The 21,052-nt window shown below is 34.2% G+C and overlaps 1 protein-coding gene across 1 annotated transcript in view; it reads left to right on the forward strand.

Annotated features, from left to right (window-relative positions):
• Positions 1 to 11,537: 11,537 nt before the first annotated feature.
• Positions 11,538 to 21,052, forward strand: part of LOC120777390 — a 28,587-nt gene continuing 19,072 nt past the window's right edge. The window contains exons 1-2 of the mRNA XM_040108683.1: positions 11,538 to 11,618; positions 12,623 to 12,951. The gene's annotated coding sequence lies outside the window, so the exon portion shown is untranslated. The remainder of the gene's footprint in view (positions 11,619 to 12,622; positions 12,952 to 21,052) is intronic.

Here is a 21,052-nt window from a genome sequence, read left to right on the forward strand (position 1 = left end):
GGCCTATTTCTGGCTCAATGGGTATGTAAACATGCAAAATTGGCACATTTGCGACAAAAAGCAACCTGAAGAGATTCAGAGCTGCCATTTCATCCAAATCAACGATTTGATGTGGTTTGTGGGCCAGTAGAATCAGCGGTCCATATTTCTTCAAAAATGATGCCGGTAAAAAAGTAACCGTTAATAGCGACCATTTTTGTGCCATGATAAGCGACTATTTGATGCCTGAAATTGAAGCTTGTGATCTCGGCGACATTTGTTTTCAATAAGACGGCACCACTTCCCACACATCGCATCAATCAGTGGATTTATTGAGTGAACAATTCGGTGAACAGATAATTTCACGTTTTGGGCCGTTCTATTGGCCACCAAGATCGTGTGATATTAAACGGTTAGACACACCATTTTCCTGTGGGGATATGAAAAGTCTAAAGTCTACTTGTATTCTTTCGAATGATAATAAACCCATTCCTCATTAAATTTGAAGTCCACTTTATAGAGTATAGTAGAGATAGTGATAGTATAGTGCAGAACTAAACAAAACAAAACAGCGTTTAAACTTGTCGATTGTCAGTTTCGACACAATATTTATAAACATTCAACTACTTTTATATCTTTTAAAAATAAATAGATGAGCAATTCACAACCTGTCGTAAAGCATCGTAAATCGTAAGATTATAAAAAAAAAACAAGTGTAAAAATTTATAATTTTACGATTTTACGATGCTTTACGACAGGTTGTGAATTGAACAAGAGAGTTATAAGAACACTGATTTTTCATGGATTTTAGAACTTTATAACAACAGAAAATTTGCATCACTAACTAAATAACGGTTATGAGCTGAGCTAAGCAATATTACAGTAAATATGTTTATAAAATACCACATATTTTCGTTAAATAAAAAACTTTACGAATGATAAATTTGCCGCCCTTTAAGAGCATTATCCGGATGCTCTGTGTATAGTAAATAAATTAATTTAAAAATTTTGAAGCGCTTTTAAATTGTTACAACTTATGATATGTTACAATCTTTCCAATTATGGAATGCTCACAAAAGTTCAAATAACACAACAACAATCTCGAACAATCCTATCAAAATATCTACAAACACATACACAATTAGTCAAACCATTTGATTTCGAATGTGTTCAAAAAATAAACGCAGTGGAGATCTCAATAGAGATACAAATTTATGTGCACATAGGTATATAAGCACTTTATGATTGGGTTACATAATAGTTGTGCACATAAAATTGCACACTCGCCAAGGCCTTAAGTGATTGTGATCATAATCAATCACAACAAACACAGGCCGCATACAAAATAACAACAATTATGATAGAAAATAATGAAAAGCGAAACTGATTTACAATTCAGCCAGCAAACAAGCGGCGTGTCAACAAAATCACCACTGACTGGAAAATCACCATGTACGTATGTAATATTAAGCCAAAGAACTTAACAAGCTGGTCCACGAATGAGCAATAAGAATAGTAACAAAAACAAATACTTTAACGTGTGTTAAACAGCAGTTAATTGTGGATAAAGACAACTGAAACACGTTTGACCAGATTTCAACTTGTAAACCGCAAAATTTTGTTCTCAGAATTCAATTAGAATGTGTAACTGTGACGGTAAAGCCGCTCGTGAGCAAAATCACCGACGTCAACATCCCCACCAACACCAAACTGAAGCGTCGGCGACATTTTTGCCAGCATGAATAACAAAAAAAAGAAAAGATCATTTTTTATCTCTGCTAAAATAGTAGTTATACAGTTATTGTGGGGGTGTAAGACACGCTTAAATAACAGTATATTGCTACGTGGCCAAAATCATAATAAAAAGCACTAAATACTAATGAACAAAACTGTTAGATCAAAGCATGATACGTTCGATTTGTTGTTTTTTTTTTGTTAACAAATTTGTGTAATAGTAAATATGTCTAAGCGAGTACTTTGCAAATTGTTGTTATTACTATTATGCATTGCTCTATATATGAAAATAGCGCAAACTACCTTCAGATCGTGAAAACCGGTAAAGTAAGTTAAAGCCATGCTTGTGCTTAGCACAATCGAATCCAACTATCCAACTGATTTACTTACATGCCAAGCTTTTGCCTAGTTTTAACCATAACTCCGCTGTGGCAAAAAATTAAGGCTTATATAAACATTTGCAGAAGTACGCAGAAGTAAGCGTTTACGTATGGTACTTGTATAGACATAGATATGTAAGTACTCATAGCATGTGTTGTTGTGACTACAGTGAAGTAAGCCTTTCCCAACTGGCGCCCTTTTGGTGCATTCATAACTAGTATGGAAAAGATTGGGTTTGGTTGCAAATAATGAAAGTAATTAATTTCAATGGATAATGATATTTGTTTAAGATTTGAATTAGCTAATAATGTCCGGTTTCACAGTCCATTTTTAAGTTGTGCCCAAATAAAATCTTAACTAAGCATAGTTGCAGACTGAGTAGTCGTTTGCGTTTCACAGTCAATGCTTAATTTCAATAAAACTTTATTATGATATATGGGCACGTTATGGGCAACATAAATATGTTTTACAAATGTCATCCATAAAAATATGTTTGAAATATTTAAATTATAACAGACAATACATAAATTTGCGAGGAAAGTTATATCGAAAATGGATGAAAACAACAAAAGAACCTCGAATTTCACCGCTAGCGTGTCGGAGCGCCTAATGGAACTGGTGGAAATCCCAATACGATTCCATATTTTTCACAAAAAATAATTTTTTATTATTGTTCTTTTGACAAATAACTGAAAATTCAAAACAATTCAAAACAAAAATCAGCTGTTACCCAAGCGCTGCTTAAGTCTCTCATTTTCAGTACTTAAGCATAACTTAAGTATGAACTGTAAAACACTATTTTCCTGTTTTATCTTAAGCACAAATTAAGTATGGACTGTGAAACCGGGCTTAAGTTGAATAAAAAGTTTTTAAGTCAAAATCGTATTCCTATTTCACCACCTACCAATGTTTCCAGTTGTGTTAGTAGCCTTCAGTTTCAGATATTTAATGATCTTCCCACAAAGGCAACAGTAATTTACTTTGCCAATTACTGTGATAATTTCAGTCGAATCGGATTCCAAGCTTTGTTTCAACTGCATGTTGAAGAAGATGTGTACGCTGATTTTAGAAAAATGGCAATTTTGGTCGCTTAATGAATATTGTTTTATATAATAGACCAAGAAATAGTCGAAACAGTTGACTTTACAGGCGAAACTGTTCTAAATCAGTTAAAGGCTGTCCTTTCCGGAATGATCACTGTTATCAAGAATTCACAAAATGAAATCTACATTCGCTGTCTAGAGAAGGGAATAAGGCCAAAGGGCACTACAATGACAATCAGTAGCGGAAAAAGTAATCCCAATTCGCGACAAAATGTGCTCTTTCACTATAAAAGAAAAAGCATTGGCTTACACCTCCGCCGGTTTCATTGCCAAATCGATCAAATTAGGCTACGAATATCTACCCCATTCAGCATATTCTCCAAATTTAGCTCCGTATAAGTTAATTTCGTTTCTAAACTCCAAAATGTCACTCGTTGGGTAAAAATTTTAGGGAATTTTGAGTAACGAAGGTTTCGGTGTATCGATCTAAGGATAGCATAGAAAGAAATACTAAAAAATATAAAATTTTTCAAAGTAAAAACTCACATTTTTCCATAGTTTTATTCTAAAGTTTTAAATAAATTTGGCAAAACATATACATTCAAACACATTTTCTATTTTGAGACCACTATTATAGTATACATATGTCCGTTTGGCTTCATAAAGGACTGCATATAATAGTCCAAGTGCAATCGCTGGATCAGCCATCGAATCTAACGTAAACGTTTACGAGCCTGACTTACAAATATTAGTGTCTTTGTTTAGTTGCAACAGTATAAGCATTCAAACAATACTTGGTTAATTGTGCCATGATTACATTCAGGTCCATTCCAGCATACTGGATGTTTCGGCGGGTGGGTTTATTTCAGCTTTGTAAATTGGCTGACAATGTATCTATTCGACTTTCCATTGTCATTATTTGGGAGAAAAACTTGTTGAGATTGTTAAAATATATTGAATACATCTTTTGTTCTAAAGTCAAGTGCATATGATTGTCGAGACTTTTAGCTTCATTAGTAGATGATTGGAACAGCTTTTTAATAAAATGTTCTCTGAGATTCATATACCACATAGCATCACCAATCATATGGACTAAAATCAACCGGATGTTATATTTTTGTTATATGGCGTCTAGATTAGATTTATGCCTAATTTTATTCATTTTAGCCACAAAGATATATGAGTAAAACACGTTCTCTCATTTTCATTGAGATAACCCACATATTGGCCGGTATATGTGGTATAAAGCCACCCAGAAGTTCGAAATCTTTATAAGAGAGAAGTATCAAGACTCAAACCTCTTTTAAACAAGAACATACTATGCTGTCAAGAAAGGATTCCTCTAAATTTCAATTATATATCTCACACATTGACTGATATTTTTGGTAAAATGTTAGCTATGCGTATTGGAGACTACATATTCGGTACATAGGGTCTTAAACAGTTTCTGTACGATTTGGACAATTTATGGTTATAAGGTGAAATGCCTCAAAGACACTATTCGTGCAAAGTTTTATAGCGTTATATTAATTGCTTCTTGCTTTGTGTACCGGAAAGTGAAAGAATTAAACAAAACTTAAAATTGTGTTACATGGGAAGTAGGCGTAGTTGTATTCTGATGTCGTCCATTTTCACAATGTGACATAGGCATCTTAAAATAATGTCATGTACCGAATTTGGTTAAACTCGGTTGAGCAGGACCCGAAATATGTGATTTCACATAAAAGAGAGCACCATCTCGGTCGTAAAATTGAAGGCCCCTGAAGCTTTTGGATACTGATTTATCGTGCTTTCAGTAGTTTTTAACAGTACCATTATATGGGGAGTAGCGCTATATGGGGAGTGATCCGATTTTATTCATTTTCACACTGTTGGTAGAGATTCTTATAAAATTTAGCTTGAGCGAATTTGATTTTGGACTTGAATCGTTAGAGAGATATGTACTTTACATAAGCTTATAAGAAATTTTTTTTCAAAATTTGTTACCCATTTTTCGTCCATTGCGATCCTCTATGCTAAATTACAGTTTTATACCTTAATTTAGTGCTTGTCTATGGCACTTTATAGGAGACAGATAGTCACTCGGATTTCAACTCGTCTTACCATGCCGATCATTTATATAACCCTATACATAACTCGCTTAGTTTTAGGTGCTACATACAACAGTTAGGTGAACAAAACTATTACACTCTTTAGTAACATGTTATAAGAGTATAAAAAATTGCAATTTATATTAAACGGTGACCACTGCAATGCAATGCAACGTATGCTGTAATGAGTGCACGATTATGTGAAGGTGATTTTTAAAAAAGCCTATAACCTAGCTGAAAATGTATGTATGTACATATATATAAAATGTGTGCGATAGTTTTCAAGACAAGAAAAAACGTTTACTTCGGTTGCACCGAAGCTAAATACCCTTCACAGGTGCATTTCTGTTAGTAACTATGTGTTCAGTTTGTATGGAAGCTATATGCTATAGTCAACCGATTGTTGCTTTAGGAAATAATATATACCAAATTTCGTGAATATATCTTGTCAAATGTGAAAGTTTTCCATACAAGCATTTGATTCCGATCGTTCAGTTTGTATGGCAGCTATATGTTATAATGGTCCGATATCGGCCGTTCCGACAAATGAGCAGCTTCATGAAGAGAAAATGAAGTTAGCAAAATTTCAAAACGATATCTTAAAAACTGAGGGACTAGTTCGTATATATACAGACAGACAGACGGACATGGCTAAATCGACTCAGCTCGACATACTGATCATTTATATATATACTTTATAGGGTCTCCGACGATTCCTTCTGGGTGTTACAAACTTCGTGACAAACTTAATATACCCTGTTCAGGGTATAAAAATGTAATGCAAGCGCACACAAGTTTTGATCAGCTGGTTACTTCTCTTTTACTCCTAAGTAGTTACTATTTGCAAAGCGTATCTTTACATATGACTCGAATTTATTGAATTGAGTACGGGTATTTAGTAATTTGCGGCGTTTTGTAAATAAATTAGCCAGCAGTGCAATCACTCATGCTTCGATTAACAATTTCGATTTCGGAAAAGTGACTAATAGCTAGTGTTTTGCGCACTTAACGGCAATAGTAGAGCGTGCTCAGCCAACGAACTATCGACCCATTAACTCGCTACCGCACTACACACACCGCTTTGTGCTGTTATGTCATTGTATTGGCGGGCTAAAGGGCCAACGATTGCACAAATTAACGCGAACTGCTTAGCCAGCGAATGTTAAATGTGTTTACACAAATCATTATTAAATCCAATTATATATTATTGTTGGTGTAACACAAGCACGTGAGTAAGGAAACCTATACTTATTGGCCTTTCAGTTATGCTGACCTCATTCCGGGCAACTCACTGGATGATATGTGGATATGGGAGGCATGCGAAATGCAAAATTTTGATAATAAATCTAATAAATAATATTCAAAGATATATATTAAAATCGCAAAATAATTAAAATTACCAATAAAGCTTTAAAGCAGGTCTAGGTGTTTCCACATGCACTCCTTTACTCCAGTTATAATAGTAAATCCAAAAGCTAAGATTATAAATAGTAACAGATCGAAATCAAAAGTGGTTATACTCGTATAAAAACGTTGGTATAATTTATAAGTAAGTATGTGTATGTGCTTATATATTGAAAACATAAGATTAGCACCCGAGACAGTTTCAAGTAAAATAAAAGAAATAAATTTGTGAATTTAAAACCAGTTTTGCCAAGCGAATCGAACACGCGCCTCACCAAACCTGTGGCAGCCGGCTCGCAAAACAAAAATGAAACGAATACATCTGAATAAAGTAGTTTTATCACGCAAGCGAATATGTGTTTCTATATAATCAGAAGTGTGTATTTATAGTATATTGCTTTTAACATAAAGGATACATTTATCAGTTTTATTAACATATAAATCTTTTGAAGAAAAAATGTAAGTTATGTATGTATATATTGCTATTTTATTTTGCAGCGGCAACATAAAGCGCTCTTGCTTTGACAGAATATACATTGGCATACATATAAACTTGGTTTACGATTAAGGGCTTGTCTACTTTATTTGATTAATCTTTGGCAATATGTTAACGTTGTTTAAGTCAACGCTAGTTATTGGCGGCAATTTGTGTTATCTCGATCAAGTAATTCGAAATTTTGTATTTCGTTCTTACTTAGCCATACCTTAATTAATTTATACAGTAACTGATAAATATTCTAAATGGTTTTGTATATTTTTAATGCCTTCAGGTCCTCCTTATCTTCTTTCCCGCTTAAATAGGTTGATTACTGGTTAGATGATGAATAATCCCACTTGGACTGATATAGACGTTTGTTCGTTGTAATGCCCGGAACTGAATCAAAAGACCGTCGGCTATCGTCAAAACGCCTAGAGAATGCCACAAATTTATTGAGGCGGCTAATTTCGCGTAAGGGGTGTCCACACCAATAAAGAATAAGAGGAATTTCTATTACAGATACTCTAGCCTTATTCTGTCGAAAGCTGAACAGTGGAGCAAGATGTGTCTAGTTGTTTCCACCTCATCTTCCACATGACAACTTTGAAAAGTTGAGTCCTTAAAAATTTTAAGGTTCACCGCATGAGTGCCAATGCATTCCTCTCAAAAATAAGCCGCACTTCGGAGAAGAATATCTGCTGCTACCTTGATGGTTGCCACTCCTGCTTAAAAGACACTCAAGTGGTCTAGTAGTCTGAAACAATAGTTGATAGAGAGCTTCGGACAGTGAGTCCCCTTCAACTTCTTCTTAAATTTCGATCCATACGTGAAGAGTCACTCTGAATCTTCTTCAGCGACTCCGTCACACCCGATGGAAGTAGGTTCCACGGCGCAATGGTCCAAGTCTCAGAGATGCAGTGGAAGTGAGAGAGGATTTCGGAATGTTTCTCTCTGGGACTGTGTATAGTTTCTGGAAGTCAACAGCAACCATTGCAGAAATGCATAACGAGTTCGCTCTCCACCAGACAAATATACCATATAACATTATTGGCTTAAGGGGTCAGTAGGGTAATCCGGCCTATTTTTCTGACATTTTTTTTCTATAGAAATTTTTATTCTACAATAGAACTTTTTTCACATATCATTAGGTACATCGTGGAGTGTATAAACAAATTTTTTCGAAATTTTTTGATGACATCTGACGGAGAAATGGGTGGGTGAATGAGATGCGTTTTTCACTGGCGGACATGATTTCTCATGTTTGGATCATCTGAAACACAAAAATCCAATTTATTCTTAAAGAGTACGTGAATGGTTATCGTCCCTACATGAAAAAATGTTGAATAAATAAAAAAGTAATTAACGTTTTTTTTAATTTTTCCACATGTTTTTTTACATCAATTTTGTTATAACATTGTTAATAAATTATAAAAAATTATGAATATAGTAGGGACGATAGACAGGCGTTTTGTGAACATTAAAAAAAAAATCAAGCGAATCGGTTGAGTAGTTCGACGGGAATCATGCCCGCCAGTTTTAAATAGTGTGTTTTGAGAAAAACGCATTTAAAGTTTGAGGTGTGCACTCCGAGCGCTCCGAACGTCGAGCGGTCTTTTTCGAAACCTTCCAATGGTAAAGTGTGTTTCTACATTAATTCTAAGGGTATAAGGGAACAGAAAATGCAAAAAAAACTTAAAAAAAAATTACCCTACTGACCCCTTAACTACGGTAGGAAGCTTTTGTTTACAATAAACTAAAACAATACCGCAATTTGTGATATGAGTTCGAAAACTATAAAATGTTATTAAACTATCTGAAGTACATGTTTTCTAATCCACCGTGGTGGCAATAACTCAAATTCGACTCAAATTCTGCTCGAATGACTTTATCATTTTCGGAAATTAAAAGAAGTCGCACAGTTCAAATGTGGAACATCCCGTGGATTGCGCTGCAGCTCAGACACAATTCGACTGATTTCTATTTGCCGTAGCGCGGCGGAGGTGTAAGCCGGTGCGTTCTTACAGTGGGACAGCATTTTTTCTTTGCCTAATTACGGTTTTTCGGCATTTTTCTACTTATTAAAGAAGAGATCACATTTTCTGCAAATGAAAATAGTGACCATCATCTTCGCGGACTAGATGAAATTTACTGCTTCGACTGTTTCTTGGCCTTTGCTGTGTTTCCTTAGATCAATAAATATCTTGAAAGGTCAAATAAATTCACTCCGTCTAAATTCGCTTCAACAGTGAAAAACCCTGTTATAACGTAGTCCCAAGATATGGTTCTATATTTGTCTGTACGAGGTCGTGAATCTCTGTCATGTTAATCACCGACGTATGTATTGTCACGTTCAATCTCGTTAAACCATACAATAAGTAGAGTCACCTTTATATATACATGCGTTTGTTGACAGAGATACTTAACTTTGGTTTACCAGTTTTTTGAAATCCGTACACACATCTTCTTGAATTCAAAACAACGGTGAGGTTAAGTAGGTATTAAGTTGTATTCAAAACATAGAGCATATAATAAGAGCTCTGCTATTTTTTGTAAACGAAAATAAAAATTTGTATTATATTTGAAAATATTTTTACATTTTTTTAAATATTATTAACTGAAATGAAATAATTTTACTGTCCTTCAAGAAATATTTTTAGATATATGATGAAAAAACCTAAAATACTTTTTCTGGATTATATGTATAAACAGGGAAATTAACTTCGATTGCACCGAAGCTCTATAGATTAATTCAAACTTATTCAACAATTGCAGGAAGGCCTTAAGCTCACCTGCCTGCTTGACTTGCAACTCCGCTTGTCTATAATTTGGGTTCTCGGTCAAAGGAACATTCTTGGCAACGAAAAGGCGGACGAGTTGGTAAAGCTAGGAGCCTCTTTAGACGAGTCCGAAGCAGAACCAATACTCTTCCCGCTAGGAATGATGAAAAGGGAGTTTTATGAACATTTTGAACAAGTGGCACATCACAGATATGAAACTCCTGTGGTTGGATAGCAGCATCACAAATCCGCTTTGGTGTCTTATTTCTATATCATCTGGATGGCTAAATGTATGAAATCCGACGTGTTTTTGCTCTGATCAAGCAGAAGTGAATTAGATCTTCAATCCCGATCGTACAATGTTCAGTTAGCACTCCTACAACTACTCCAAAAGAGCCTTGCTGAGCTAGTCTGAGGCCCATCCCTTGTAGTCAACTACAAGAAGCCAACGGAATTCATACCCGTTCGTTTTTTGCAGTTATTCAGACTAAACTGATTTGGATCGATTAACTTGTGAAATACAAGTATTTGGAGCTATTTTGGTAGTCCGCTCTGAGCAACTTGTTCAAATAATAATCCACACCACATTTCGTGAAGATATCTCGTCAAGTGAAAAGGTTTTCAATATAAGCACTTGATATTGATCGTAGATTTTGTGTGGTCAGACGGACTGTCAGACAGTCTTTTCTTATTTATATTGTTGCTCAAATTTCAATTATAGTACTTTCTATACTATATTTGAATAACTCTCCATCATAACTTTTTTAAATTAATCTGTGCGATTTTTTAATCTTCATTTTTTTTATTCTGTCATATTCTTCAGTACTTCTTCAGTTACTTTTAAATGTTGTAACTAACCGGAATTTCTTTCAATTATAAAGATGTTTAAATAATGGGTAATTTACATTCAAACCGGTATAAAAGCAAACGGGCCCTACAGTGTACCCAACAAAGTACATTTCTAGTACTTACTGAAACTGAAACGTAGTTATAAGCTACCTATTTTTAAACTATAAAAAATCTCGATTGTGTTTTATATAATATTTACAGATGCATCGATTTCCTTGAACGTTAGACATTTATCCCTTAATTGCTTGTATGTTTGTTATTTCATCTTATCGCTTGCAATCATTTTTATTAAAAGTATATTGTTGACGCATTCCAAAAAAAAAGGCAAAAACAGAAAATGAAACAAAAACACAAAATTATATTATAACACTCGCACTTTTACATACTGCACATGCGCAAAAGCAAATGCAAAGCCGCTGCACAACCGGTTGAGAGAGAGCAAGCACAGATAACAACGATACAACGACAGCCGTTGGAGCTTAGAGCAAAAGCTAACTGCAAATGAGCACTGCCAAAGCAGTACATATGCTCGCATGTATGGCCGAAATGTGGTTTGACAGCTGCGCATGCGTCGCTTAATGTTGACTCTGTGTGTGTATTTCAGCTCACAGCTGCTCCGCCACAGCGCACCACACAATTCCAATCGATTTGCTTGGGAGTAAGTGAATTTTGCTCAATTGGCTTTTTGGTGTCAGCAACTTCCAGTGGCAGTGGCAATAGCAGCAACAAGTGAATATATTTATTTTATTTGAAAAGCAAATGGTAGTTGGCCAATCGTTGGCCAATTTAGTCTGCGTTTAAGCAGCACTGCGAACGGTTAACAAAATTTTCAAACGCATTGAAAGTGGCCCTTTTTTCGGTGGATTGCAAAACAAGGAAAAGAGTAAATGCATTTAAATTTATTTTCGAATTATTGCCAATGTGACTGTGTTGGAAATTGTTGTAAAAATACAAAAGGACTAGTAAATACTAAATTTGTGCCATAAAAGCAAATCTGAAAATTATTTTTGTTTAAATTAATTAATGAAATGTGTGTGGCAAGAACTGAATATATTTGAAAAGTGCAAAAAAACTTAAATTATTGCCCAATCTGTTTTGTGTTTTTCCATAATACTCGTTTATATAACTTTACGGCTGCGCTGTGCGCGAATGTCAAGTGGATTTTAATATGCAATATATGCAGTATGAATAAATTTGATTGAAAGAAATTAAAAAAAAAGTACTTTTCGAAAATGTTGTATGTAAAAACATCATTAAAATTAAATGAAAGAAAAAACAGAAATAAAAATAAAAACAAAATAGTGTTTAAAATCTGCTGCATTTCTTAGCTGTATGTGTGTGCGTGTTGCTGTTGGCTTGCGCTTGTATTTAATGCCCACAGTGCAACATGCAACAAGAAAAGTGTCTAGTTTCGCACACACTAACACAAACACAAACACCAAAACACTTACGCCAAATATATGAAATACAAAGCCAGCAAAGCTGATTACTTACACACATATATGTTATATATATATTTACACATATATATATATATATATATATATATGTATATATTTATATAAATGTAACTGGGTGTTGGAACAAAGACGCGCGCTGTGCATTTGTAGTATTTTATGCGAGCGCTGCCGCTTGCATGCGAAACTTTATCCGTTCATGCGAACGCTTTTTGCATTTGTATGCACAATTGCATTTTCTTGTGTCTTTCTTATTTCTTTTATCAACTCTCTTCATATTTTTGCCATGCTTTTTTTGCGCTGAACTCTCATTTTCGCCATGAAATTTGCTTGCTTGTATTGCAAACTATATACTATTTACTAGTACTCGTATATGCACCCAATATGCACTTAAATTTAAACTAATTTTTTGTAATTTTACTCCCTGTAGTTCACAAATTATCTTGTTTTGTAATAAAAGTTAATAGAATCATTAATACGAAACTAAAAATAAAATTAAAGAAAATAATAATTGTTGACGGCGTGTAAAAGTGTTGAAATAAATGCCTATAACAACAACAACAACAACAAGAAAAGTGCAATAACAAGTCAAGTGAAACGAAACGCTGTGCAAAACACAACGACAACAACAACAGGAAGAGATTTACTTACAAGTAAGGCAAAGCAAACCAAACCAAGCAGCAACTACAAAAGACTTAAGCAACGAACTTGGATTTGAAATAAAATTCGTCGAGTACTGCCACATTGCTACAATTTCAAGTAAGTTTTATGACAAAATTTTGCATTAATGCAGCAAGTAGACATCAAAACAAAAATAACAACGCGTTAATATTGCGAAAAAACCCCGAATGACACAATAGGCACATTTGTATGCTTTACGTTCGCACCCTTGATTGCCGCATAGGCCTTCGGACGCGCTGTGAAAATGCAAATTACATGTTAGCTGGCGAAATACGCCGCTTGCTGTGGCACCTGCGGTTGCATTATTTTTTGCGCAACCTATCCAACAGCTGAAGAATATAAAAATCACACGCAGACGCCATTATATGTACGCACGTATTGGTGTACGCGGCTAGTAAAATACCAACAAATCATTATATGCAAAGTCAATAGTGTTTTCAAATTTACCAGGCATGGCATAGACACGCACACTAACTTAAAGATTTCGAAACATTTAAGGCATTACTAATTATATGCCCCATTGTGTGGCATGAACAAACAGCCCTCCATGGTTTGTTGCGTTCATAAGGCGTTGCAATAACTTTGTGTGTTTGAATGATAGTTAGATAAACAATACATACAAAAATCACTTTTTGTATTAAATACATTATAAAAGTGGCAATATTGTACAAAAATCATAAAATTGTTTAGGAAAATTGAGCGCTTATACAGGGCCATTATAATTGGACGTTTGAATGTACTTTTACACCAGAATATGCCTTTGGACTGGGGGCAATAATTTAGGCATGAAGTTCGTAAATGCCAGAGCGAAACTTCAAATCGGTATCTCAATAACTGGGGAACAAGTATGGTGTCTCCGACATAATATATATGTATACATATAAGTTAACTGTATATACGCGAACTAGGCCCACAGTTTTTTAGTTATGGCTTTGAAGCTTTGCAGACGTCCTTTTCTGCTCAAATCGCAACTCATTTGTCGGAATTGCCAATATCGGTTGACTTTAGCATATAGCTGTCATACAAACTGATCGATTAAAATGCTATTCTTTGTCTGAAAAGCATTTGTATTAGAGAAGATATCTTTATGAAATGTTGCATTGATTATTTTCCAAACCAATGCGACAATTTCCGAAATTTTTTTAAATCGGACCACTATAATATATACATCGGTGTCATGCAAACTTTTCGTCACTGATTATTTTCCACATATTTATCATATATATTAAGTATATATGAATAAAGAAAATAAGTCTCAGCAACAAAGTTTTTCAAAATTTTGTTTTCCAACAAACTTACAACATTTTTTAGTAAATAAGAATATATTAATGTTTTGCAAGCCATTATAAATACTATATTTATATAATACTATATTTATAAAAAGTAGCAGCAACTGTTCCCTCTGCCAATACCCTATATTTCGCTACGCCCTCCACCGACAGCATGTTTAACAGTCTGCACCGAGTGAAAACAACAACAACAAGCCGCACGCCATCATAGTTATCAAAACTGCAAGCGCTAGCAACAATAACAACAATAACAACAGCACCAAAGCAAAGCAACCACTTAAACCACTTTCGGCTCCGCCTGCTTTGATGCGCAACAAGAAATTGTAACAAATTTTCGCCAATTTTACTTTCAATTGCACCTCGCTTTCCTTCTCACTTTCATTTGATGTTTTTCTTCTACTTGTTTGGTTAGACGCACAAAACCATACAAACATAGAGCATAAGTGTAAATAAATATAAAGTATATTATTTATTTGCTTTTAATTTCAATTTTCAGAGAAGCTTTGCACCTTTTGTGAACTTTTCGCATTGTCGCTTTTAATTTAAGTCGCCTTTTAATTAAATTCGCATTGAAAAATTTGCTTTATTTGGAATACTTTTCATAGTTTGTTATGCGATTGCGTAAAGTTTATATAAATACATAATCGTGTACAAATATACGAATACATTCATGTGTTGCCAATGCCAATTATAAAACTTTAATTGAGTTGTTAAATAATTTTGCCCTTTTTGCCAATATTTGTGTACGAACTATAGTTAAAGCAAACTATTGTAGGTGCGGTAATATGTAAACACATCTACATAAAATAGTGAAAAATGTGTCAAAAGATGCAACAAACTTTCTATCTTTTATAATACACTCAGTAAGCATGTATTTAAGGCTATGATATTAAAAAAGTTCAAATTTAAAAATCAAATTTTAATTAGCTCTCTGGCTCAATAAGTTTTATCAAATGCAACTATGTATCTTGCTTCATTCTGTCTTGATCATAAACGAATTACACTGTTGCAAGTCATTTTTTGGGAAACACAGTACTTACTTAGCAGTCTCCAGGAGTTCAAACTAATAAGCAAGAAAAGAAACTAAATGCATGCATTTGAATTATTTTTATTTTTATTCCATTTGGTACCGGATTTTTTTTTTATATCATCCCAACACATTTAACTGAATTAATAAAAAACAAAAATGAAAAGTTCTAAACTTTAAAATAAGTCAATATTTTCACCCTTCAATTTCTCTTCCATTTGAGCTGAGACCTATTCAGTTGGTTTTTAGTTTAAAAAGATCATTGCAGTTTAAAAAGAACTGCATAATGATCTGAATCTGCTTTTACAACCTATACATGACGTTCTGTAAAAAAAAAAAATAATTTATTCCTTCACAGATGTTGAAAATCTCTTTTTTCTCTCTAGACAATGTATAAAGTTTTCTTCAAGTTGAACAGACATAAAGTTGAAATCATTTATAGTACACACGATCTTGGTGACCAATCGACCTGCCCAAAACGTGAAATTATATGCCCACCGAAATACTCTCACAATAAATCCATTGATTGATGGAATGTGTGGGAAGTGGTGCCGTCTTGTTGAAATCAAATGTCGCCGAGATCACAAGCTTCAATTTCAAGCATCAAATAGTCGGTTAACATGACGCGATCACGTACTCCATTGACGGCTAATTTTACTAAAGTAATGCGATATATATGTAAAAATACCCTGTTGTCTTCATCAACAAAATTCAAAAAAAAAAATACGAATTTCATCGACTCAAAATGTTATATGTATTAATATCGTCCAATTTGTCCAACCGCGAAAAATATTTTTCTCTACAATTTAGGATGTTTTAATACATATTTGGTTAATGAATAAAAAACATTAAACATTGGGGTATAATTCGGATTGACTTTATGCATTAACCAAAAATTATGCCAGCGCATTCCAATGATTTAGGTTATTAAAAAAGTCTTGCGGTATTTTTATTGAATTTTATTTATTTTTCTTTTTTGTTTTTTTTTTTTATTTTTTTCTACTATGCCGGTCTCTTTCGACCAATTCAGCGATTTTATCGCAATTTTCGACGACAGGCCTTCCGGAGCGTGGCCGCCTCTACACCAGAACGAAAACGTTGAAACCATCGTTGTGCGGTGGAAATGGAAAATGTATCGGGCCCATAAACTGCACAAATTTTATTGGCGGCTTGAGATGCATTTTTGCCTTTATCGTGGTAGTACTGTAAAATATGCCGTATTTTCTCTTTATTTTGCTCCATGTTTGCGACGCTATAACTCACGAACGACTTAAAAGAAACGAAAATCAATCAAACATATGTTAGTGCGTGAAATGAGCTTTCCAGAAAGGTATAGCATGACCCGATGCGACGAATAAAACTAGAACTACGCGCTTTCAGCGCCAACTAGCAAAAATACCGCAAGACTTTTTTGACAACCTAATATATGGAATATATTGAAGGCAAAGCTTCCATTTCTGTTCTTTTATTTTATTATTAACAGTACATTATCGATCGTCTCGAGTTTACCGAAATATCTTCTTACGGTTCAGTCGTACTGCTAAAGCTATAAACTGACACCGATAACTGCTCATAAACACAATTCATTGATCCATTCAATCCATTGAAAAATGGTGCTAAAAGACCAAGAATTTGGTATTATAGGAATAGATGAAAAAAATCAAGTTTGAATCGTCAATACAGTATTGTCTATTTTTTGCACTATGTCGGAAAGTTGTGATATCAGCAAATAAAAAACCCATCGACTTTTTAATAAAAAATATATTTTGAAGTGGAAGTTTTCGTTTGAAAATGAGGTTACTTTTTAGATATTATGATCAAAAAAGGTGAAACAAATTGTTTAACATAAAAAGGTTAGTTAATACTTCTACCTCATGGAGTAACCAAATTTCGTGAAAGAAAAAACTTTAAAAGAGATAAAAATAAAAACCCGGTTATTTAAAATTTTGCATAATGTCTGAGATTGTGTTAAAAAAGTATTAATGCAAATCTTTTCATTACCTACAACTTTGCCATTTAACTTTTTTCCATAGAACTCAGTTGTCGGAAATCAAGTTAAACAGTTTTTAACCCTTAAACACTCCACTCTCTTCCACTTGGCGACCTCAGATCGCCAATAAATTATTTTTTCATACATTACTGTTAATTTAGCTTCCTTCTACAATAAGTTTCATGGTATTTTAATGTTTTTGCTTTGAAACATCATCAACTCGGGACTTAAATTATTACGATAGTTCTAGAAATCGGCTATAAAAGCCAGTTTTACGCACTGAACCTAACAATTTAAATATTGTCAATTCTACACATGTCTAATTTCTAAATATTTTTGCATAAGTTAGAAATATACTTATTCACCCAGTGCCTATAACTCTCACTATGACGTTATTAATAAAGGTCCTCTGCTGAAGCATTTCTTAAAGTTTATTTCATCTTCCTTGAAGAAATGTTCACATATTTAGAATATCCACCAACATTCATTTCTAAGATGCTACAAATGGCCGTCTATTAGAAATTAACTAATGTAGGCGGATTTTATAAAAGCTAAACATTCAACAACAAATCATATGCAACGATAATGCAAATGAACCATTGAAAATAAAACGCCCACCTAGGCTTCGGCGAACTCTTGCTAACAAATGAAAAAGGTCATTCGCACAATATTTAACACACAAAAAATTACAATATCGATATTTTATGTGCTTTACCTTATTTATCCTATCATTTGCATAATTTGCTTACGCTTATGCGCTCATTTGCACAACACTCTCGATTTCATTTCGAATTTCAGCGCGCCGGATGCTTCGCTAATCTTATGCTAAAACAGAAAATAAAAATGCTAAATATGATCTGGCGATTAGCATTAAATCGACAACAACAATTAATCCAAGTGTAGGTATAAACAGGTTGCAGGTGATGTTGCTGCTGGCAGCCATACTCATTCTTAATCGTATTATTATATTCTGCTTGAGAAAAGATTGCCAGTCAACCAGTTTTATAGTTAGACAGTCAAACTAAATTATCGCCAAGCGCTGACTAGAGAACTTATCAACCGATTTAAGAAGCAATAAGATGAGCTTTGCATATTTTTTTCTGGTTAATACAACAACAATGCGAGTGCATGCAAGCGGCCAGCAAACACCAGCACCACAAGAACAACGCCAATGTGAACCTCGTGAACGTCATTTCGAGTGCCGTGAGCAGCGTGCTTCCTCTTCCCAAAGCACTGCCAGCGGTTTTTGTGGTTTAAGGCGTTTCACGTTTAACGTGTCACAACTAATTAGCATCTCTTACCATCTTTATTATAACATTAGTTGGGCAAGAAACATGTTTGAACTGAGCAACACTCGCATAATCATTAATTTTTGTTTTTTTTTTTAATTTTTTCTTTTGCACTTCAGCTATTGAGCGACATTCGGTACTACTGCTCCATTGTGTGTATCGGATTTCAAGGTCGTCAACGTCATCAGTTGTCAATTTATAACGATGTCTTGTGCTATTGACTTGTTTCGGTGCTGCTAAACAGATTCGCCGTCCGTAGGTGCCGCAAATGCGTGGTACGAGCTGTCTGCTTCCCATAGATCATGCAAATCTTTATATTCTATAAATCTCTGCAATACCGGTTTCGGCTTTGAAAGTTTTTTGAAAGTCTGTAAATCAGGTGAAACAGTTATATTGTCAATGCGTTTCATAGCATATGCTTTCAAGGACATTATCGCAAAACCTGACTCAATATTTCTATTCAATCTTGCAATTGTGTAAATCATTAAATTGATATTGACCATTGATGGTTACGTTGCCAAAGAAGTGAAGCAGTTCTATACAAAAATCAATTATTAGCCGTGCTGTGTAATAATTCTATTCATTTAATTTGTTGTTATAACGGTTATTGTATTTGAAATTATTGTGAAATACGTTCAACATTTCAAAAATATATACGTATGAATTTTATTTGCCAAGAAAATATATAAGGAAAATAAAAGAAATTTTACACTTAAAAAAATCAATAATAAAACGATTAAAAAATAAATAGATTTTTTCCACCAAGTACTTTGCCTAAGTAATAGTTTTTCCTTTTGTAAGTAGTTGATATACGATATTTAAGGGCTGCAATACTCAATATCTCCTATTTTAGGAATCGTTAAGTCCCACAGCTCCTATTATCTTCTTATAAATCCAGAGATATTAAATCAGTTTTGAAATAAAAAAATAAAAACAATAAAAAACGTTAACATCGGCTGCACCGAAGCTAATGTACCCTTTACATGTGCATTTCTTTTAGTAACTATGTGTTCAGTTTGTATGGAAGCTATACGCTATAGTAATCCGATCTGAAAAATTTTTTCGGAGATTATATTATTACCTTAAGCAGTAATCCATGTAAAATTTCCTGAAGATACCACGCCAAATGCAAAAGTATGGCATCTATATGCTATAGTGAGCCGATCTGAACAATTTCTTCCAATATTACATTATTTCTATCAACAATAACTCATACCAAATTTCGTGAAGATATATCGTCAAATGAGGAAGTTTCCCATCCCAGCACTAGATTCCGATCGTTCAGTTTGTATGGTAGCTATATGCTACAGTTAACCGATCTGAACAGTTTTTTCGGAGATTACATAGTTGTCTTAGAGAATAACCTATTCCAAATTTCGTGAAGATACCACTTCAAATGCAAAAGTTTTCCACACCAACACTAGATTCCGATGGTTAAGTTTGTATGGTAGCTATATGCTATAGTTAACCGATCTGAACAATTTCTTCTGAGATTACATTGTTGCCTTAGAAAATAATCTACACAAAACGTTCGTATATATACAGACGGACGGACAGAGAGACAGATGGATAAGGCTAAATCGACTCAACTCAACATACTGATCATTTATATACAGTATATACTTTATAGGGTCTCCAACGCTTCCTTCTGGGTGATACAAACTTCTCGGTCAGTTTGTATTCGCTGTAATGGTCCAATTTAAACAATATACTCGAAGATTATAATGCCCTAGTCAATAATTATATTTAAAAATTGGACAACAATTATCAAACGATCAAAGCTAAATGCTACGATGACCTTATATCGGCGGATCCAAGCTTGTTATTCTGAAGTACATAAAGTTCATTCGGCGATTTAAGCGATGAGGAAAATTGTTCAACAAAGAAGTTCCATTAAATTTTGTATACGGAATCAAATTTCTGGTACCGAAATGTTCGGAATGTTGGAAAAGGCATTCGGTGATATTTGTTTCTCATGAACAAGTATTTTTGAATGATAGAAATTATTCAAAGAGGGTCGAAAATGCGTTGATGTCATGAAACGTATAGTATTATTACTTCCGATGAGTCTTGGATCAATGCTTACGATCCGGAAACAGAGATCAATCGGCCGCATATCGTGGCAAAGATGAGCAGAAGACGAAAAAACCACGTCAAAGCAGGTCAAAATTCTAAGGAAGGAATACTATTTGAGTGTTATGCGTCTTTTGGGCGAGGCTATTCTTAAAAAGACGTCGGAATTATGTGCCGGCAACTCTTGGTTTTTTGCACCACGATAATGCACCGTCGAGTACCACATTGATTCTTCGTGAGTTTTTCGCCGTATGTTCTACCAATATAATGCCGCAACCACCTTATTAAAGGCTATTCTGGAAATTCACTTTAACAACTGTTTCGAGGATTGGAAAAAACTTTGGCATAAGTGCATTGGGGCCAAGTGGGATTATTTTGAAGGGGGGAGACATAGATTTTGAAGATCGTATTGAGAATTCTAATATTATGAACAAAGTCTTAATATGTTTGCTTTACTTTAGAGGGTCTCAAACTTTTTCTTCTGGATTTTACCTTTATTTTGGGTGTTACA

The sequence above is a fragment of the Bactrocera tryoni genome, chromosome 5, assembly GCF_016617805.1.
Source record: "Bactrocera tryoni isolate S06 chromosome 5, CSIRO_BtryS06_freeze2, whole genome shotgun sequence".
In the NCBI taxonomy this organism is placed as follows: domain Eukaryota; kingdom Metazoa; phylum Arthropoda; class Insecta; order Diptera; family Tephritidae; genus Bactrocera; species Bactrocera tryoni.